Here is a 23,214-nt window from a genome sequence, read left to right on the forward strand (position 1 = left end):
ATTTACATATTTTTATAATTCAGAAACTTTCTGGATGATTTTTCACCATGACTTCAGCTCTTTTGTTGTAAGGGTAACTTTTTACTATGTGACAGAAACAAAAACAAGATCCCATCACAATAAATAGTTACCGTGAACTCCTCTTGGAATATGCATTCAAGGATACCAGTCACTGTAAAAAGTAACAAGTACTAATGGCCTTAAGAGTAAGAATATGACAGGGCAGGGATGAAGAATTAGAAATAAAAAGTTCTACCATACCCTATTTCTTATTAGAAATATTTCTGTTCCTCTTAGGTATATTTAAAGGACTCCAAGCTCAAACATAGAAAAAATCTGAATTTAACATTAGCTAAAAAGCTAAAAGAAGGAGAATGTGTTGATTTAAAGAATACCCGGTGACATAACTTCTGCTGTTCATTTATCATATCTTCATGTGCTCTTACTTTACATGATTTTAAATGTAATGCTTATTAGAAATGCAAGTATCTCATATATGAAACAAATACATACGTTCCTGTTCCATGTGCAAATTCTTTGATTTGTGGTTACATGTAATAGATCAATGTGTACATTGTTCCTGTCCTCCCACTAGATGGATCTGATCCGTTCTGTTCTTTCTCCCATATGTATTCACATCTGCCACAGTGGGAGGTAACCGGTTTAGAAATGGAGAACAGAACCTTGGACTAAATTCTGATCTCATTTACATCACTCAGTAACAGAGTTACCAGCCCTCCACACAGGAAATCCTTTATAATTGCTGCTTGTACCACGCCCTCGCCCTCCCAAATTAGGATTTATTTTATTTGGATAACTCACATTATAATATAGTTTCTATGTGTAAGTACAGAGACAGAGGCCAAATCTGTAGCATTATGAGATGCATGAAAATAACTGAAATATAATAATTGAAATATTGTTATTTTTAAAATATTGCCTTATGTGTTTCCTGTTGAATATCAACAACCTTATCTTCAAAGTTTCCTTTGAAATGATAACCTTTTCTGCTTTAATCTCCTTATGTCACATAACTTCTCCTATACTGATCAATATTAAGGATAGCTTTGTCACTGTACCCAAGTGCATTATAAATACCACCAATGTTAGTCTCATTACCCTTTTTTGCTTTCAGTGAGTAGAGATCTTCACTGAACCATCCATGAAAATTTTGTCAAATTTCAGAATTACTACAGTTAATTAAGAGTCCTTTTAAATCCAGAGGACCCGGAAAATGGTAGGAAATAGATGACACAGACAGAGAGGTATTGACTTCTTTGGCCCCCATTGGATAGTTTTAGCAGTGTGCTCTATCTCAGCCTTAAATTGGAGTAGAATAGTCATATAAAAGGAAAAAATCCTTCAACAGAAAATGCACAAAAGCATAAACAAATCATTATGTCTGTAGATTCTTTATTATTAAAATAGAGGGAAGGAAGAGGTACTCAATGTGTCAGTCACCTTGTAGAGAACCTGGATTTTGACAGCAGCAGAAGAGTGAAAGCCAGAAATAGAGAGCATACCAAAAAAGATTAATTCTCAGTGGAAAGACGATTTTCTCCTAAGAAGAGCCTTTATACTTGCTGTGAAGTTAAAGAAGAGCACATAACAAAAAAAGATACCTGATAGCAACCACAACTTGGCTGCTCATAAAACTGCTAACTAAGCACACAGAGTATTTGCAGCTCAGAATTGTGCAACTTTCCATAAAAATTTCACTCTGTGGGAAACTACGTGCATTGAAATTCATAGAAGTGCTTACCCACTGCAAAAATGTTCAATGTCCAAATTAGATGCCCTTCATGAGGCAGTAAAATATTAGAAATTCGGTATTTTTTACATGCCCACTTTCAAATTGACTTTACAGTACACTTGCACTAATTACCAATATTGCTGTGTCTCTAACATTAAAAATAAGTAGTATGCAAATAGTGAGGGCTTTTTGTAAGTGCATGTGCTCAGTCACAACTGGTTACTGAAGGACATATTTTTATTGACATTTCTTCCCTCATAGAAGCTGTATCTTTTGGTGGATATCAAGAGACATATTTTCTACATCTATGTCGAGAATTTGGTCTGTGGTGAACCCCTGGATGCTTTGTAAGGCTCCTGGTGCTCTCAGGAATCACATGGTTTCTGTGAAGGACAGAGAGGCACAGGGAAAGAGGTGACTTTCCTTGATATCACCCCAGTCTAGAACGGTTTCTGAAATCCTAACACCTGGCATGCTTCCCAAGGAAAACATTTAGACGAGCCCTAATTGCACATCTAGCATCATGGGGACACCCCAAATAGAGGCTGAGATCCACCTGGCCCCTCCCCAAGGTTCTTTTGGCCCCTCCCCAAGGTTCTCCCAACACCTGGCCTGGTTACACCTAATTAGCACTGATCAGCTTCAGGTGTGGCTGCAGCCCCACAGCTGATCCCAATTAACTCTGCTTCATATAACTGGAGAACACAGGAGCACACCTTTCTTCCCTGAAGGAAGACCAGCAGCTCAACCTTGAAGAACAGGTATGTGCCCGTGTTGTTGTTGCTTTTAATTTTTGGTGGTGCCCTGTTGTTATTAAAAATGTTGGGATAAATCAAAGTATCATTAGTATTAGAAGGCAGGAGTTGCTTTATTCATAGCACTTGGTATGTGTGAGATTGCTCCCCAAATGTACAGGCTCACTTGGAAAGCTTCTCAATATTTGCGTGTTTTTAGCAAACAAAGAAATCAATGTGCATTGGTTATAAATTGCATAATTCTGTTCATTAATTAGTATTCGTTTATTGATTTATCTATTCTCATGCTAATTGGCCCACGTTTGCAGTCTTTTTGTTATCTTTTTCTCAGAGTTTTTCAGTAAAATTGTTGAATTGTCTTTGTTAGCTTCTCCTTTATCTCAGGTTTCTGCAACACTTTGGTCCTTGTTGTCCATAAATTCTGCTTGCTTTGTGTCCACTTCTCGGCAGTCCATCTCTCCCTCAGCTTTTGTGCTTTGATACATACCAAGGCTGGTGTGGCAAAACTTAATGCTCCTAAACCGTATTCTAACAATAGCGACTTGTCGAAAAACCTTTAGAAAAATTTGGAGAAAAATTGCAATAATTCTGAAGAGGTAACAATGTTAATTAGACAAGTTAATGAAACATAATTAGTTGGAGAAGTTCAGCGTTGGCTGCCGCGGCCGGCCCCGGTGGCTGCGCCGATCGGGGTTGCCAGGCAACCGGCGGGCCCGACCGAGCCGAGCCTGGGCCGGAGAGAACTTAAAAACCAAAAATAAAAACCCAAACCCCGCGAAAACCCCAGAAAAAAAACCATCAAAGCACATGTTTGATGAGTGCCCCGAGGGCCTCTGTGCTGCCGTGGTGGCTGTGCCCACCCGCCTGAGGGCTCGGGGCAGTGCGGGCTGGTTTCAGGGCTTGCCTTTGAGGCATTCATGTGATAACGCTTCAAAATATTTGGCTTTTTAAAGTTTTGGTTTTGGCTGCTGGATAGAAAGCTTCGGGCGTGAGACTTTGATGGAATCGTTGCATAGAAACAAATGAAGGTTTAATTATGGCTCCTCACAGACGAGTTCAGAACACTTGGGTTGTTTGCCCCCGTCAAGGCTTCACTCCTCCCCTGAGGAAAAGGTTTTCATGGTTCCTGTGATCTCTGGTGCCTGAGTGTTTTATTTCACGTATTTATTTGTGTGGTCATGACTAAGAAAAGTTAGAGCTGACACTTTGCTTTTTCCTGTGGGAAACTGCTGTGGAATGACAGAACAGTGCTATAAAACAGTGCTGTTATGTATTTATCTTGTGAAGTTATGAGTAATTATAAGTGAAGAGTTCCCTATAGGACTGGTTTGGGTGTTCTGGGGCAGTGGTGTGGCAGTGCTTTCCCAAGGGTGGCACAGTGCTCTGCTGGGGCTGCTCCACCTGTGTTTCTGCTGAATCCCTCACACAAACCTTTCTATGACTGTTAGAGAACTGACTTGATGGCATCAAGAGTGAAAGGAATAAACTTGGTTCACAAGGGGAAAAATAAAGCAAGATATTTAATGCATATAAATATCTCAAAGGCAAGTGTCTAGAGGATGGTGCCAGGCTCTTTTCAGTGATGCCCAGTGTCAGGACGAGGAGCAATTGCCATAAACTAAACCGTGAGAAGTTGTACCTCAACATGAGGAAGAGCTTCTTGACATTGAATGTGGCACAGCCCTGCTGGAGACATTCCAAACTACCTGTGTCACTTGCTCCAGAAGGCTCTTCTGGCCCTTCCAGAAGGTTCTCCCACCTGGCCTGATTGCACCTAATTAGCACTGATCAGCTTCAGGTATGGCTGCAGCCCCACAGCTGATCCCATTTGACTCTGGTTAATATTACTGGAGAATGGCAGAATTGGCGGGGGGGGGGATAAGGCTGGGTTATCTCCAGAGGTCCCTCTCAACACTAGTGATGCTGTGAAGTGATTCAGTCACTTGCTGTGTGCAGGTTGGAGCACACAGGTTTCTGAGCAAAAGATGGCAAGCCCTCCAAAACCCCCTTGTTTTCTCTCTTACCGCTTGGGCGTACTGTTATGTGATGTGGAATATCTATGTAGTGTCACCTCCCTGGCTATTTCCCCTCCCAGCCTACTGTGCACCCTCCTCCAGTCTGGTCACTGGTGAGGCAGAGTGACAAAGGCCTCAATGCTGCTCAGCAAAAGTGACAACATCACTGTGTTACCAGAACTGTTTTAGTAAAAAAAAAATCTAACCTACAGCACAGTTTGAGCTGCTGTGAAGGAAACAGACTGTTCTAGGCAAGCCTGCTGTTTGAGTTCTGGAAATTTCTGCACGTGCTGGGGTGGTGGATCCTCTATGAGCAGGTCTATCCATTCTCATTGTGAAATTCATTTTTGTTGATTTTTTTGTTCATGCAATGGGAGTTTCCATTGTTGCAGGCAGTATTTGTTGCTTATCCCTTCACTGAGTACCTTGGGGCGTAGTAGAAGCCATGTCTTCTCCACAGCTATGCTACGAAAGCAGCAGCAACACCCACCTCTCACAAGCTTCATGTTCTCCAAGGTGAATAAAACTTATTTCTTCAGTCTCTTTCTATGCTTCATGAACTAAAGCCCCTGCTTCCCTGGAAAATTAAAGGTGCGCTCTTATTTTTGCCTCCCTGAGGGCTAATTGTAGGTACTTTTTGTGTGAGGAACTCAAAACTAGGCAGAGTGTTCCAGGCATGGCCTCAAGTACCAGGGAGTCACTCAGCTTTGACCTTGCTGTGACCTTGCCCATCCACACTCTGCTGACCCACATTAAAATCCTTGCCCAGATATGACCCTGCAGGAGCTTTTCTTGCAAAACCTGCTACACAGTTATCTCCAGCCTGGGCATTTCCTAGGGGATAATCTGTCCACACTGCAGGACTCTGCAGTTCTCTGCTTGTTTTAACCAGTCCTGACTTTCTGCTGCTTTAAAGCAATAAAGTAGAGCAGTAGCGCAGAACAAGAGCCTCCAATGCTGATATTGGATGTTAGAACTTCCCTGCTCTCCTGTAACAGATGCAGACAGAATATTGAGCTAGCTTTAAAGTTTTGTTCCCCTTAAAATCAGGGGGGATGTGTCCCTTTCTCAAGTGTCTTTCAGATTACTTTGCGAACTGCAATGAGCTACAATGCAAACTCTGAACTATCTGGTTGTATCAATTTGGGATAATGTGCTGGTTGCTATTATCTGCTGTGGTGAGTGGAACAGAAGGTACATCAGCCTGGCATAGATAATGATTCCCTCATATCACTTTTCTGCGGTACTTGGACTATCCAGACTAGTTTCAAAAGACTGTAAAATCTTACAGTTTGCAGGTTTGCATTCTGAATTTTTATCTATTTCCACAGTCTGCCAGCTATATTGAAGTGATACTGTATTATGTATGGGGAAATAGAAAGCTATCATCTCAAAATAGACCATAATATTGCACCTTATTAAAAAATACAAGTGGGTTTTCTGCCAGCAACCATGACTTATGATAATGACTGTTATCAATATGCAATTACTTCTGTTACCCTGGAACATATTGACATTCATTTATTTAAAGATAATGTAACACATTTGTATTCATTGAGGTAATCATTGGATATGATTAAATGTGAATGCCCATCTTATACCAAACATAAAAAGAAAAAAAATTTGTCATTGGACCTTCTGCACTACCTAAAATAGGCTGTAATAAATTCTGAAAATTGCATTTGAGCTTCTTTGAAACACAGTGACAAACAACCATAAAGAAGCAAAAGCAAAACTTGGGTGATTGCCAATTTAAACATTCAGTCTTTCTAATGATATAGGATAAACCTGACAATAAGAAAAAGACCTTTCAAATAAAACGGTAATCTGTGTTTGTGGAATGGACTACAGAGTTTGTGATATGTGGAACAAAAGTCCATTTAAATCTTGACTCTTTGTGGAGGCAGGAATCTGTTTGCCTGGGTTATTTAGATTAGTTTGGAAGATGCAGAGGTTAGATGTGGCAACAGGCAGGCATCTAAATCTGCTGTTTAGCTTTTGAATCATTATTTTATCCCCCAAGTGCTTCAGAGTTTTCAGGCTTTTAACTAAAATGCATCTATCTGTAGTGCATTTGCTACATAACAGTAGTTCTCTGGTGACAGGTTGTTATGATAATAAACAATTTGACATCCACTTCTTCAAGGACACCAGCCAGAGCAGCTTAAATATTCTGGGTTTTCAAATAGTTCTGTTGAGGAGTGAGAGAGTGGAGCTCACAATGTTTGGTTGTTCAGTTATATGGTATAAAATACTGCATCCATTTCTACAACTAACTACTTTGTCTGCTGCTTGTCTACAATATCTTAGTTTTAATGAACTCTGAAAAACAAACCCCAAAGCAACAACAAAAAATACCCTTGAAATCTCACAAAAAACCTCCGATCCAAGTCTCTCTGTGGTGGTTGTTTCCTGCTTGAAAATTAGGGATATCCTAGTTAACTGTTGGATGGTTCATGGAATCATAGAATGGTTTGGGTTGGAAAGGACCTTAATGCTTATGTCGACCAGTTTGAATCCCCCTGCCATGGGCAGGGACGCATTCCACTAGTCCAGGTTGCTCCAAGCCCTGTCCAGCCTGGCCTGGAACATTTCCAGGGATTGGGCAGCCACAGATTCTCTGTTCCTGTGACAGTGTCTCACCACCCCCATTGTTTGCGTTAACAAAAAGGTCTTACATAAAACCATCTGAAATGGATACAGTCGAGTCTGTAATTATTTCCCTTTGTCCTGACCATACAGACCCTGGTGAAATGCCCCTCTACATTTTTCTTATAAGCCTACCTTCCTCCCCACCTGTTTTATTGAAAAGCTGCAGTAAGGTCTCTGAGGTGTCATCTCTTCTCCAGACTGAGCATTCCCCAAACAATGTTCATCTCTGATACAAGATCAGCCCTCTGTTTTCTCTCTCCTCTACAGGTGCTCTCAAAGGTCTGTCTTTTATGGGGTTTCCAGAGCTGGATGCAGTACTCTAGGAGCATCTCACGAGAGTGGAGTAGAGCAGAATCATCTTCTTGACCTGCTGGCCACTCCTTTTGTTCAGCCCAGGTTAAGACTGCCTTTCTGGGCTGCAAGTGTGCATTGCTGCCCCATTCCAGTGTTTTTCTTTTGTCCACCCATGTCCCCAAGTCCTACTCAACAGGCCTGCTCTTGATCTGTACATCTCCCAGTCTGTATCTATAGTGGGGATGGCTCTGAGCCAAATTAGTGATCAGGCACAGTTTTCTTTCCAAATAATCAAGCTGCGTTTTTACCAGGTGGTGCTATGTGTGTAGAGACATTGCAAGAATTTCTTTATTAAATGTGTATATATGTAATACAGGTGTATGCATTTTGGATCATGCTTTGTGAAAGGGCTGGCTGTCTTAATAGCCATTTATAGCTCAGTGTGATTAGAGGAAGTGACTGTTTTCATTGCTTGGCTGATTCTAGCAGTAGCTGCAAAACAACCCAGTGATTTCAAAAACCTTTCCCTGGAATGTCAGTCACCAAGGTAAATAAAAATGAAGTTACATTTCTCAGAAACGCACCTTTTATAACCTGAGCTCACTGGAAGGCTGCAAAGAATTCTCATGGGTGCAATAACTCAAAAAATTATCCATCAAACTAAGCTTTTCCAGTAAACTGCCGGTTGCTTTGAATAGGGCCTTAGTGTGGTATTGCCAATACTGTAAGTTTTTCTGTTCTAATTTATTTAAATCTGTTTACCCCTTGTCTCCTCTTGCAGTGTAGTTGTGGTAAGCCCTCCTCAGTTGGGGGGAGCTGGTAACCAGGGTCTCAAGCACAGAAATATGAACTCTTCTGTTTGATTTGGGTCTAATAGTTTGTTCATCTACTCCTGCAGGAACACCCTTTCCTCTTATGAATAATTCCTTTTGAATTTGCTGAGCTTTGTCTGTGCCGAGACCTCCTGCTGAAGCTCAGAAATGCTTATGAAGCTGTTTCATCCATCATATTTTTTTATGTACTTCTGCACAAACTGGAATGTGCTTTGTTCTGTGACCTGACACTTATCTGAAGTGAACTTGCTCTTTGTTGGGAAAAGCTGATGCAGAGGTTTTAGTCCTCTGGAGAAGCCCTCAGAGTTCTTTAGTATCATCAGCCTTGTGGTGGCTCACCACACTGCTCCTGGCCTAACCTGTTTCTCTGCATGATACAAACCTAAGGTATTTCCAGTAGACAGTAGTCAGGAGTTATGGAGTACTGTTGATTTCATTTGCTGCCTAGAGCCTCACTTTATGGAAAAAAAAAGTTTTGTGTTACCTAAGAGAAATTTTTTGGGCATGTGGATAGATGTAGTAAATGGTTAAAAAGAGTTTGTACCAGAGATTTTCAGAGCTTCTGATTCCCAGTCCTCCAGAAAGATGAAATTCTACAAGATTTTCACATGTTGATTTGGCCACTGCTCTCTCAAGGTGCCTGCTGTGGCCCTTTCCAGGATTGTCACCATGCAGCCATTGGGAGGGCAGCACAGCAGTGTATGGGAATTCAGGAGTTTTTAGGCTGGCCTTACTCAAACATCAAAGCCAACATCAGCAGTTAGTCTGGAGACTTATCTATAGCTCTGACTTTGGTGTTAGCCCTGAGCTGACTCCTTGCAGCTTCTTCTGGTCCTTGTTCATCTTGTGTTGTCTCCTCTGGAGTCTTTAACCTTGCTGTAATCCTTCTGTGCACCAGGCAGTGCCACTGAGATGGTCTAATGTAAAGCTGGTTAACCCCTGAGGTGGGTGCAGCAGCAGGTGTGAGATCCCCAGGGAATCCTGCCCCAGCACACTTCTGGGGGAAGCCTGCATCTCCATGATCCCATGGTTTGCTCTCCAGAAACACTTGCTGTAATGCAACTCAGGGAGAAAGTGCTGCAGGTTAAATTAATGCTTGTCTCATGTAATTTCATAGTTATGTAATTAAGTGTTCTTGTATATGGTCCAAATCCTACTTGGGTGGATGGGTATTAAACATTTCTTCCATAGAGTAGAAATGGAGGCTTTTGAAATAAACCTAGTAACAATGTCTCCTGCCAGAAACTTCTAGAAAAGATTCAAATACTGTAATTTATTTTAAAGTGGCCAGATCTCTACATATAATTTTCCATCAATTATTGTTTAAAACATTTTGGATTTTGAAAAATTGTAGTTGGTTTGACAAGCACTTGACTGACATCATGTTGATTAAATAGCATTTCCTCTGACAGCCCCAATGAGACCTCCTACTCACAGTAGATGCATGAGCTAATTGAATTCTTTTTTTAAACTGCTTTTGAATTTCAAACTGTACAAGTGACACCAGACCCCCTTCTCCCACACAGCTCAAATATATACCTTTCTGATGGCTCATTTTGGCATGCCCTGTAGGTAATATCAGGGCATGCCTTTCGTAAATCATCAGGATGTTTCTACTGTGTTCTGAATCAGAAATGTGGAACTAAAAGTTTGGTGTTGTTTTCTGGTTTTTTTTTTTTTATATTGAGTTCAAGCCTAGTGCCATCAATTTATAGTTTTGTGGGTGATAAAATTATGTCATAGCTAAATTTTGCAAAATAGAATATCATGGAATGATTTGTATTGAAAGGGACCTTAAAGATCACCCATGGGCAGGGACACCTTCCACTTGACCAGGGTGCCCCATGCCCAATGTAATCTGGTGTTGAACGCTTCCAGGAATGGGGCATTCACAATTTCAACCTGTGCCAGGGCCTCACCACAAGCTGTGATTAATTTAGCAGTGATATTTTGTCCCAATGTCAGTGAAATGAAATTGTATTCATTATGATGTTGCTTGTGAGGGAGGAAATATGGCTCTACATATGGTTTCATTGACTGCATGCTTCATATAAGGATGTTTCTATAAAACAATTAAAAATACATCAAGGCACGATAGGAACAAGTCTTTAACTCATATTAAAACAAAATAATGTTCATCCTTAAATACATTTCCTTTTATATGAAAGAAACCACATTAGTGGTGCAGATTATTTGTCAGAAGATACCTGGTTTTTTCTTCTGGTTGTTGAGGAAAGCAGTAAGGAATGCAAGGCTGGTGGAGGGTTGGGCCAGCAACACAAGCATAGAATGATTTCTGCTTTCCCATTGTATTTTCTGCTTCTTGGGGCATGTGCCACCCCAAGTGTTGTATACCTTGAAGCTCATTCAGTATCATTGCAGACACCTTTGGCAAGTCCCTAAATATCTGATGTAGGATATGACAGTTATTTCTGGTGCTTAAATATCTTTGTCCCATATGGATGTAGCTTGAGTAGAACAAAATGTTTTACCATAGGGTACATTGGCACAGTCTAGTTCCCTCAATGCAGTAGATGCTATGGTTAATTGTGTGATAACTCAGTTGGAAACATAAATCATTATCTATCAGCCATTCTTGTAGTTTCTTTGGCTCCCACATCATCCTGTTCGTCTGGGCCTGGGTGTGCAGGTATCTGCTGTGGTGAGTGATGGCCAGGCCAAAATGACGTCTAGTTATCTTCCAGGGTTAGTTTTGGAATAAAACAATTGATCTTGTCACATAAATACCATTCTGCATTTTGGAGGGAAGAGAGTGAAAAAACAGTTTTTGTCTGTGTCTTCTTTTTCTATTATGAAGTTAAAATGTTACCATGCAATACTGGCAGTGTTGTGGAAATTGCTATTTTTGTGGTAGTACTTTTCTTTTTATTTTCTTCAGTTCTGCTGATTGTACAGTTCTGTCATTATGCTTTGAAAGATTTAAGCTTTGCCTCTTCAACATTCTTTATAATGAGTAACTAGAGACTCCCAGTTCATATTAATGCTATATTATTTTCTTCTTTGTACGTATAGTTTCTTTTAAAAACTGAGATGAACTTCTGCAATTGGTGTTACCCCCTTCTCAATGTGTCTGTACCCACCAGATCAGCAAAATAAAGCTTCAAAATTATACTTGTTTTGCCTCACCCTGGGAACCATCTTTCAGATTTTATATAGTATCATGGACAATGTTTTTTTCTGGTTAGGATACATCTCATAGTCTATTTTGACTTAAAATTTTAAAATTTTCAGTTGTTGTTGTCTGCAATTTACATGTCCTTAAGTGTTTTATACCTATGATATTAAAGTAATTACAAAAAATAAAGATAAGAAATTTGAGAGATTTAATATAATGAAGGTGCATGTCTTGGTTTATGATAATAACTCGGATTTTTTAAAACTCATTTTTGTGGAGTGAAACATTTGTGGAAACAAGATGCATTTGTCATTTGGGTGTGCTATGTATGAATAACTTTTTAAAATAAGGAAAACAAATACACCTTAACCCCTTTCCCCCATCCCAAACTTATGGGTCTTGGAGTAGAATGGCATTCTACTAGAAGGAATGATATTCTATAGCCTACAGAAGGATTTTCTGAAACCATCTTGACAATGGTCTAAAATATCAGGCAAGTGCTAATAAAAAAATTTTAACCAAATGAATTAAAATACTTCACTCAGCCAAGGTGACATTGTGTATTAATTGCATTTTTCTTGATATTGTGCATTTTTTGTAGGTGTTAGTCAACTGTCAAGTATGTTATCTGGTGGACAAAGCTAACTTTATTGACGTGGCCATTTAATAACCAGCCTATGTTATGTAGTTCTATTTTTTGCTCCAGTAAATCAGGCTGACTTGTGTGCCCCCTTCTTCCAGGAGACAAAACAAATAAATAGATTGTGTATTCTGAAAGTGAGCCCTGTGTTAGTAGTGTGAAGGTGTAAAAATTGCAGTGTTTGGTGTGGAATATTTGCCGCTTTGGGTTTTGATATGGTAGATTGTATTGATTGTTAACACAAACATATAAAACCAAATTTGCCCAAGTCAAGTGTGTTTTGCCTGTGATGGAAATTGCTGAGTGATCTCTCTCTGCCTTTATCTTGATGCACAATCCTTTATTTCTGTTTTGCCTCTTCTGTTTAGTTAAGGAGTGGAGTGGTAGAGTGGCTTTGGGTACCTGGTGTCCAGCCAGGGTGTGTTCACCTCACTGTTCTAGCTGTGATGATTATGATCTAATTTTATCTCCATCCATGCTTGAGTTTACTGCCTGAAAATTAATTATTTTCTAGGGAATAACCAATTGTTGGTAGAGAGCTGGGTGATGTTCCTGTTGCTACGGGCATGACCCTGAATTGAGCTATTTTTTATACATTCTGATGTAAAACTATTTGACATGTAACAGTAACTCAAAAAAACCCAGAACAACAAAACTGTGAGTGTGTACCAGTTTCCTCCTCCACGAGGATCTGGCATAAACTACTAACCTTCAAAGAGATATGTAAATGCAACTGTGCCCTTCACTATTAACAAGAAAGTGAGAAGATTCACACGTTTAAATGTGGTGTTTAAAGTCTGAATGAGTAATTCATAATAGCAGATAGCTTGCCATGTGTAAGGAGTTGAGTCATTGTCATCCCTTTCTGTTCACAGATTGTCTGTAAGCTGGGTTCTTGGGAGCACAGAGAGGGATGAGGAGCTTCCAGTTCATGTTGGGAACTCGTGTGTGTGCTCTGGTCTGCATAAACTGGAACTGTTCCCCAGCCTTGACCTGTCCTGTCAGACAAGTTATCCTTTTATAGCAGGGCAAGAGGTGACCAAGCTGTGTCGCCAACAAAATAAACTGCACAGAGACTAAAGTGTTTATGAGGATCACTTGAGTCTGCTGTCATTGAGTTTGTGTCTCTTCCTCTTTCATGGTGAAGCTCAAGAATCCTCCCAGCTCAAGTGTGTCAGTGCTGCACTTGACAAATTCACTACCTAATGTGGTCATAACCTTGAGCTAAGCTTCAAAAAGGGCATGTAAAAATGTTAGAGTAGCTCAGTGGCCACTAGTTCTTCTAGTAGTTTTTAATTCAGATATTTTTCCCAAATAGCATTCTCCTCTTTCAAGTTCCTGATGTGTCTGCATTAATCAGCTAATATTCACAAGACATGGATACATTTTTCCTTAGGATATTCTGAGCTCTGGTGAATATTGGACAGTATTTTTTAGAGCTGACTGCTGCTGCAAATAGCTTTCTACTAAGTGACAATGGATGGAAACTCTTTATGGGAGGTTAAATATTAATGGTTAATTTTGGCATGTCAGTCTCTTCCTGGTTTTATTTGTGTTTTTCTAGCTTTTGGATTCAAAAATTGTCTGACCTCTGAATTTCCTCCCTCCCTTACTTGAAAGTAAAATCCAAGCTAATCAATAAATAATTGGAAAAAGATTGCTGTGGGCCTGTTGGTGTCCCTTTCTGAAGTCTGAAGGAGATGATGGACCACCACACTGCCTTCTCTTGTAGACAGAGGCAGTTGCAGAGTGTATCCAGTCTTTTTCCTCTGTTTTTTTTTTTTTTTTCTCTCCAAGCAGTTGAATAAATAGATTGATTTGGTTGTCTTCTCTGAAAGCAAGTACATAAATTAAAACCCAAACTTGGCCTGAACATGTAAAGAACTTCTATGTATAATGAGATGGTTAAAAAACCCCTAACAAAAGAAAACAAACAAAAAACCCCACAAAAGCAAAAAACCCAATGTGAAAAGACGAAAAACCCCCAACCAACAACAACAAACCAGCTTAGGCTGCTAGGAAACTTTATTGATGGAAGTGTGAGAGGTGTGTGATGGATGCAATACCTTGGGAGCAGCTTGGCTCCAAAACGGCAGGTCAGAACAGATATGTGGTCTTTTCTTTCCTCTTTTGCAATATGCTACTTAGAGTCCTGCTCTAATGGGGCAGGATGGAATTATCCAACCAAGTAGCTTCACTGTGTGCTGTTTTCTGTTGACCTGAAAGAATGCTTTCCATCAGTATGCTGAGACAGTCAAATTCCTGCAGTTTGAAAAGGGTTATTTTTGAGCTATTTTGACATTTTCAGATTGACATTTCTAGTTGTACTGTATGAGAGCTTTCTTCAGAAGGGATGTGCAGCATTTCATTTAGCATTTGTTGTAAAAGAATTTGAGGATATTTTTAGAGGAGAAAATTATCAAAGGCTTAGAAAATTTTGAACAAGGCTTGAAAAGAATGCATGTAGCAGATGTAATTTTAAATAAGAAATAGATCTCCTTCAAAATTTTTGTCTCTAATTTTTGCTAAAACTTCTTGAATGTGGTAATAACTATTATCCATGGATCAAGTATTTTCTGTTACCTCTAGGATTTTGGATTGTACTTAGTCTTAAATGGGTGTACAAAGATGGATTTAAAGTTTTGCTTCAGTAGCCATGGGGTGTTCCCTCATGCTTTATGTAGATAGGAAGAGGCTTGTTGAATAAACTAATTTTAATAAGGCAATGATGATTGATATTTTTCATGTAATTACTGTGCATTTTTACTGTATTTACATTGATAAAAGACTTCAGATGTAATTGTAGAAGACGAGTTATTTAGAAGTTCCTTAAGCTGGCAATATGAATGGATAAAATCAGTGTTTCCAGTTTTTCAGCTTCCTTCAGATAGATCCTCCTTTCCAATTCATTTTCACTTTCAAATTTATTTCTTCTCCCTTTCTGTCCTTCACTGCAAGGACCTCATTCATTAACTTAAAATTATTCAAAGGATTCCTGTTGATTTTGAAGAGATCAGAGCAGTCATTTTGTCCTCCTGTGCATCTTATTTCTAATCTGAGCATCCTTTCACCTGGGTGGAGTTTGTAATTTCAAACTACTTTATTGCTGCCATCACTGGTCAGTGAGGTTTGTGCTTAAAAATCACTTACCTTTGAAGATTCCATGACAGGAAAGATTGACTATTTTTTTTTGTGCAGCCACTACCTTAGGAGTTTTTCTTTGCTCACTGCCTCCCTTTTATTTCATAAGAAGAACTTACTCCTTCAGACTGCCTGTTTCCTCTTGTGTCCTTGTGTCCCTGCTCCTTTTGCTTTGGAGTAGCCATTTCTCCCTCCAGCCCCATTCTTTCTTTGTCACATGCCTGCTCTAGTGTGTGATTTATGAAGCCTATCCACCCATCTTAATTAGTGATACTTGCTGGTCTTTGAGTGGTGTCCTGCAGGATTTATTTTGTGTGTTTGGTAATGGTGACAGCAGCAAGGACCAGTAAAGATTGTCACACGTGTGCAGCGTGTGCACACACACCGAAAAAGAATTTCCTTTTTAGAAGAGATTACTTTTAAGATGGGGATGAATAAGAAGGAAAAGTATGAGGAGAGCTTTCAGTGCAGCTGGGGGACTGGTCAATGAATTGAAGCAAAGCAGAGTTTCTCTACACTGTGTTGAGTGAATTGCAGCGGTATGGATGCGTTGTGATGTGAATAGTGGCTGTGAATCCATGGTGCATGGATGGACAGGAAAGCCTGGCCTGAAATAGGCAGGAGTAATAACCAAGGCTTAGCCAGATACTGGATGGGAGAGAAAGAATGGGCAGTGACAGGCAAGTGATGTATTGGGGTGACAGGAAGCAGAGAACTGCCCTGCATGACTAGGAAAAATTTACCTTGAGTGGGAAGGTCAGGATTTCCGTTCTTGCCTTGTTGAGCTGGAGCTGAAATATCAGCAGCCATAAGGAGAAGCCAGAATAGAAAGCTCAGAGATGAATCATTCTCTGGGAAACCATGGTGGTGTTTGTATTTCCAGAGAAGGCAAGCCAGAGGAATCTTACTGAGGGAGATGAGAGTTGGGACACGTGGAAATTCCTGTAGCGTTCCTGGAATCCCAACTCTCTCTTAGGGAAAACTGGTAGGCTGTCTGGTATTTAATATGGAGGATGAAACCCACAAATAATGAAGGGCATTGTGATAATTTATCTGCTTCCTTTATACAATTCAATTCCTCAGATACTTTTACCTTTCTGGTTTCTGCAAGTATGCTCCTGTATCGATATCTTTCTAGAGCTATTTTTAAATGTGCCCTATAAGCAAATATCTATTTTCCTTTTAAAGCCTTGAGATAACTTCTGGTAATGTTGCCATTACTCAGAAATCAAACCGAATGTATTTATGGTGCTGTAATTTTCAGAGCAAATTGCTGTAATTCGGGTATTTTAATTTATCACCTTTTTTTTTCTCATCTTCAGTTGGAGACAAGCAGCCACATTTGTGCTGAAACTCAATATTGCGAGTTGGTATCTCAACACTGACTGATTGGACAGTTGTGCAAGGCAGTAGATAATGAGCAGATTGATGGTTTCTATATCATATTGAAGTAGGATGTTAAATGTGAGAAGGGAATTTTTATTAAATATACAGCTAGAAACTTTATTATTTTGAAATACCTAGTTTCTTCAGCAGTGCCTTTCTGCTGCTTTGAAGCATGAACTGAGTGCAAGAATAATACAGATGCTTCCTGGCCCTTTCAGGTAAAGGAGCATTGGGTTCAGCGCTACAGGTAGCTTCTGATCTTTTTCCAGTCTGAAATAATGACTAGGCCCACAGGTGTGCCTCTTCCTTGGCACACTGCCTTTGCAAGGTAAAATATTAAAATTTCCACTTTGGTTGTGGGGTCTTAGTTGACCATTTTGTTCTCAGTGGTGGTATTTGCATTCTCCTCCTGAGATGTCTCATGGAGAAGGTTCTCATGCAGAATGGATCTAGGGGAATCCACACCCTGATTGCTTAACTATTCAATGCTGTGTATCTTATATCTCACCCAGTCCTGCAAAGACTCTTTTGGAAGCCTCTGTATGCCAAGAAATGTGAACTTAGTCTATAGATTTCAGGTCTCTCAACAGGTCTTGTAGCCTAACTTCTCAGCTCCCAGGTCAAACCCTGGCAGATGGGTGTGGAGGTCAGGGTGTTCCATGGCACTCAGGACATGAGTACAAAGGGTATTTTCCATATTTTCTCACCTGCTTTCAGATTTGCTCTCTCACATGCAGACAGCTCAGATTTGGGTCTTGCTGTGCTTAAAAATGGAGCTTGCAAAACCAGATTCAGGCTCAAAGAATAAAGTAGGAAACAAAGTTATTTCACCTTTTTTTGCTGTGCTAGCTTAAAATATTTGTACTGATGTTCTCACTGGGCTGAGGCTTTTTGTGCTGTAGTTTGGGGGACAGGAAGGTTTTTGGGCTCTGGTTCACTCTGTGTATCTCTCAGTGTTTAACAAGATGTGAATTTTAGGAAATTTGGTGTTTTCTTTATTCAGGCACGTGTGTGTATGATCAGAGTCAGTGGATGTGCACAGCATTGCCTGAGTCAGGCTCCTTGTTCCACCACTGCTCTTGGTGCTTGTGTGGTTTGTCTGTGTGATAAGCTGGCACTCTTGAAATTGCTTTCCACCTGCAATTTAGGGCTGTGCTGGGATGGGAATTGTTTCTGCTGCATACAACTCTTCTTTTTCAGCTCTGTGAGAAGTATGTGTAGTACTGGAAATCCTTCTGAGCAGAGTGCTGCTGTAAGGTGAATAAAAGGCAATTTTCAATAAATTCCTGGTGCATTGTTTCAGGCCAGGCCTGCATTGAATCATTTGTGCAGCAGTATTTGAAATCCATTGTGAGTACACAAAAGGGAAATGGTCTCTCTTCTTAGACCAGTGTGATGATCAACTGGAGAGATCAGTTAATCCTGCTAGACTTTCCTTGCTATTAAAGGGAGTGTAAGTTCATGTCATTTATTCATGAATTCACATTCACTTATTTGGTCCAACTAAAATTCAGCATTTTCATTTATTATCCTTTCAAGGAGCAAAATGACTCACTCTGAGTTTTAGGCAGAGTAGCTTGAAACATATAAAATAAGGTTTATTAGAATAAGTTTGTGATTTTTACAGTCTTGTGAAATTACTGTGAAGTATCTTCAGAGACATTGGTATTTGAGAAGTACCTCCAGCTCTGAAGGGCAGAAGTCTCCATTTAGGGAAAGTGACTAATTTTTTTAATAACCATATGTGTCTACTTTATCTCTTCTATCCAGATATTTTCATCAGCAGCCTCTTCAATGTATAAAATATTTATCTACCACAGAGAACTTTAGTCAAGCTCACATGTTTTCTCCAGGGAAACAATATTAAAACAGTCTGTTATATGTTAAAAGCCTTTTTGTGGTGTCTGTTGGAAATAGCTCAGTTGATGAGTTGTTGCCATTAGGCAATATGTCAAAATATTAGCTCAAAACTATTTTGCTAATAGCTACCCTAAAAATGATAATTTTATTGTGGAATGGCTAGATCAAAGTAGAAATGAATGAAATGATGATTATCTTATTGAAAAAAATATACCTCCACCTTTAAATTGCTTTTAATATAATAAATGAATTAAAAAGTTGTCTGTACAGAATTACAGCAGTCAGTACCATCTCATTACTCCTTAAAAGGCAAATGGGACCCTTCTATTTATATAATTGTTGCACAAATACAAATGCTTACCTGGGCAACTTGACTTCAATAGATAACAGAAGGCTGGGTGTTACTTTTATGGTTTTAATCAGTTTTATGAGGAAGTGCAAATGAAAGCAAAATCTTACTTAAGAAAGAAATGTGTCTCTATTAGCTTAAGCAGCAAAATATCATACATGGATTTTTTTCCCTTGTTCTTTTGCATGTGTACCTTCCCAATCTTGCCTTCCCTATGTGGCTTCCAAAATAAACTAGATATGATATTTCAGCAGTTCTTGTGAGAATCATTTAACTCTCACACTTGAATAAGTGGCTCAGATACTTGATGTCTGTCACAGCAGGCAAAACCAATAACAAAACTACAGCTGAAATGTGTCCGATGAGCTGAAAACTCAGCTTAACAAGAAAATTCAATATATATATATATGCAAAAAAGAAACCCTGTAAAAACCCACCACAAACCAAGGACAGGGGGAAAAGAAACAAAACAGAAAAAAAGCCAACCAAAACAGCAACACTCAAGAAAAATTATTTCAATATTATGTCTGTATTGGAAATGCTCTTTATTTTTACTAAGGCTTTCAACAAGAATTGGAATTGGATAACTGTAGCCATGGAGGAAGTAGTTGAGGAGTTTGAAGGGCCAAATTGAGCTAAGAAAGCCCTCCTGAAGGGGCTGCTGAAGTGAGGAGGTGAGTTCAGACAGGAAAAGGGAAAACTAGCTAATAATTTAAGCAAAAGCCAAACAAATATCCCTCCTTCAAAACCAAAAAATATCACCCTCTCCAAAACCAACCCAAACAGAAAAAAACTGATAAAACCAAACCAACAACCCAAGCAAACCTCCCCCAAACAAACAAAAGCAATAAAAAAAAAAAAGAAAACCCAAACAAAAGGTACCAAAACCTCAAATCCAGCCAAACCAATCCTGAGAAGCCAAGCAGGGCTGTGGGATTGGGTTAAATCCCATGCCCATAGGATTGGAAAAAAAGTTAAGAAACTGTTAGGCAATGCTCTTAAGTTAAGAAACTTGTAGTCCATTTAAGTCAAATATCTCTGGGAAAGAATAATTAGAAGGCAAAGTAAAAGATTAAATGGCAGCAAAGCATGTGCTAAATAAGTGACTGTATATATTAGAGAACACCATCCTCCCTTGATTGCTCCAACAAGTCAGGAATGAGTGCTGCAGTGAGTCCCAGCCTCCTGCAGGGTGGCTTTGTGGAGCACCTTGGTGCTCTGGAGATTTCCTGCTTCCTTCCCCAGGCAGCACCAGAGCTGAGAAAATTCCCAGTTAGTGCCTCCCACAGGGGTGTCACTCATGCTGCTGCTCAGCTTTTCCATTCCTTCTCTTTCAGCTGTTCTGTGTCCATAGATGGGTGGAATGGAAAAGTGAAAAGGTGGCAGCAGTGTGGGAAGTTCAAACAAAAGATTTCTTAAAATCCCTTTACACTTGTGTTCAAAGTCCCAGACCTACGTGGCACCCCAGAGCTGGAGGCAGTACTCCAAGGGGAGTGGGTTTGGGAGTGGGATGGAGAGGTAGAATTGCCTCCCTTGTCCTACTAATATATTTATCATTTCTAGATGATGCAGTAAACTGTTTTACTTTGGTTCATATTTCATTTTAAGCTTACTTTTTGTTATATTTTTTAATTGGACAAGTAACGAGATTTTTTGACAGTGATTTTATTGTACAAACATAAAGGTGATTTCAGTACTAGATTGTGAGGGTGTCTCAATGTATTTTCAATTTCCTGTCTGTCCTTATGTTGAGTAGTTTGTACAGGTAAAATATTACTAGTACTTAAATTAAATTGTAATGGAAAGTGTTAAATGATATTTTTCATGGAGCTTCTGTAAGAAATGCTAAAACTGAATGAAATATGGCCTGAGTAATATAAAACCATACCCTGGCTAGATATTGGGACTTTTCTTATCTATTTGATTTGCTTCAAGATTGCTGATGTAGGAGCTATCCAGGAAAGCCTTTCTCAAACCTCCCTCTCCCATTTCCCACCTTGGTGCCAGTGTCCATGTGATTCTTTTATACTGTTATTGTAGAAACTATTCTCAATACTGGTTTGCAGTTGCCACTTAAAATTCAGCTCCTAAAACCACAATGACAGTATCATTGTTTGGAGGCAGTGAAATAATAAAGCAACTGGTTCTTAGCGAAACTGGTTCTTAGTTCTTTGAGCTAAAGAACCAAAATGGTTAAAAGGCAGCTGGAGAAAGCAAAGACTAAGAAGTCAGGGTCTGGAGGAGCAGCTGTTTTGATTGTTAATAATGAAATAAAAATCTGTGCTCAGCCTCATAATCTTTGAGAACACAAGTCCTTTTGTGGCCCACCTATAGGTTACCTTGCTTCTTGCAAGTAGGAATAATTAAATCTTAAATTCCAGATTGTATGTTTTTCCTAAACTAAAAAAAAAAAAAAAAGAAAAAAAGAAAAAAGTTTGTGTTTTTCTTTATTTTTTGCTTAAGGTGCTATGCAAACAATTCTTTTCAATGAAAATGAGTTCAATTGTCATCCTGAAGGTATTTTTCAGCTTTAAACTTCTTCAGTCATTGTTGCTTAAAGATATTTGAGCTTGCAAAGTTCAGAAGTGTGTTGGGAGAAGTGACTGTAGAGGCTACAGAGAGACAGTTGTTGGTCCTTCCCATAAGGAGAGCCTGGTTGTTTTTCCTGTATACAGTTTGTGAATAAGTATTCATAGCAGATAATTTACTTTATAGTATAGAAACAAGCACATTCTGTGAGGTCTTCCTATAGTGCTAAGGTCAGAATAGGATGTGTTTTTATGCCATGTGAAAACACCCCTCTCCAGATCCTATTTTGAGCGATGCCATCAAAACTAGAAACCCAAAACCTTACTGAGTATTTGAGAAATGCTGGGGTAAAACCGAGGCACCAGATGTGCTGATCCTGAATTTTCTGTTCCCTCAAAGTGCTGCTTGGCTGGGAGCCCCATCCGTGAGTGAAAATTGTGGTTACTTGTAGGGTGGGATCTCCTTTCCTGTAGTCACAGGGAGCAGTGCCTGTGCAAGATGAGCAGCTGCTGCTGAAGTAGCAGACCCTTCATTTACAGCTACTGCAGCTTTTTTGCAGAAGGAGAGGGAAGTGATGGCTCTCTAATGCTTTATGACTGAGCCATCACTTGGAAGTGGTGCCTTGCATGATCTCAGCTTGCAGATGCAGTGCTCAGACAGGTTTTACAGGGCTGGAAGCTGCTCTTCACAGACCACCAGGGAGCAAATTGCCACATGCCTGGTCATTACCACGAAAGAGGGGTTTGATTTTTCTTTTTGACAATATCTATTTTTCAACATCCACTTTGTGAAAAAGCTGTTCACAGCCAGACAACAGGTCAGATTCCCAGTGAAAACCATCTCTTCCTTTTGAATATCCTGTGTTCTTTAACTTACCTGATTGATCTGGTCACACAACAAGAAAAATTGTCAGAGAACAGTGAAAAATATTATTCTTGGCAATTCAGCAGTGTATTTTTTTTAAGATAGGAGAAATGTTAAGAGTCAATTACTGCATCTGACACTTCCAAATCTGATGTCATTCATTCCTCTTGCCCTTATTCTAGGAATTCTATGCATATTTTCCAAGTGTGTTTATTAACAAATATTTTTATATTCTATCCGGTTGCTTATGTAATAGGTGTGTGTGTCTTGGTAAGTTATAATGACAAGTTAGACTGATGTCATGTCCATCTGAGCTGTGTGTGATGGAAAAGGTGATGGACATGCAGCAATGCAATAATGTGGAGGGACATAGAATGCTCTGGAGCTGAAAATGGTGGAAAATAAAAAGTTTAAACTTCTGAATGTTTCAACTTCTGAGGGGGGAAAGAAAACTCCAGGAAAAAAATCCCACAAACCCCTGCTCCACTATCTTCTCTGACATTTTCTAATGCTTAACAAAAGGTCAGAAAAATTTCCACACCAGAATGTATCCTCTTGTGGGTTTTCTTGGAAAAGCCATTCAGATAATTTTCTCATAAATTTAATATTCAGAGTTGGGGTTGTCTTCCCCTTGGTGAATAATCTATACAGGGAAATATGATCTGAAACTGTTAATGAATATAGGTCAAATTCAAAGAGTTTTCAATGTAGAATTATAAATCAATGTGGATGCCTTAAGTAGGCCAAGTTTTAAAGCAGTCATGTAATATTTGGGGGAGCAACAATCAGTTTGTTTTATGTTTTTTTTTTGAAACCTGTTTCATAGTACAACTTGACAGGGTGACACAGCATCATCTTGGTGTTTCTTGGTTTGTTTTTTTTTTTTTCTGAGCATCTTCTATGCACAAGGTGATGTGCAAAGCTTTAGAGAATGTGATGGATTAATTTAGAGAGCCTCAAAGTCAAATGACATATCACAGCTGATCTGAGTCTCAGAGAACCTGAAT

The 23,214-nt window shown here is 39.4% G+C and overlaps 1 protein-coding gene across 1 annotated transcript in view; it reads left to right on the forward strand.

Moving 5' to 3' along the window:
- Positions 1-2,466: 2,466 nt before the first annotated feature.
- ZNF804A (zinc finger protein 804A) overlaps positions 2,467-23,214 on the forward strand; it is a 384,349-nt gene continuing 363,601 nt past the window's right edge. The window contains exon 1 of the mRNA XM_064718110.1: positions 2,467-2,514. The gene's annotated coding sequence lies outside the window, so the exon portion shown is untranslated. The remainder of the gene's footprint in view (positions 2,515-23,214) is intronic.

This window comes from Zonotrichia leucophrys, chromosome 7 (genome assembly GCF_028769735.1).
Source record: "Zonotrichia leucophrys gambelii isolate GWCS_2022_RI chromosome 7, RI_Zleu_2.0, whole genome shotgun sequence".
NCBI classification, from domain to species: domain Eukaryota; kingdom Metazoa; phylum Chordata; class Aves; order Passeriformes; family Passerellidae; genus Zonotrichia; species Zonotrichia leucophrys.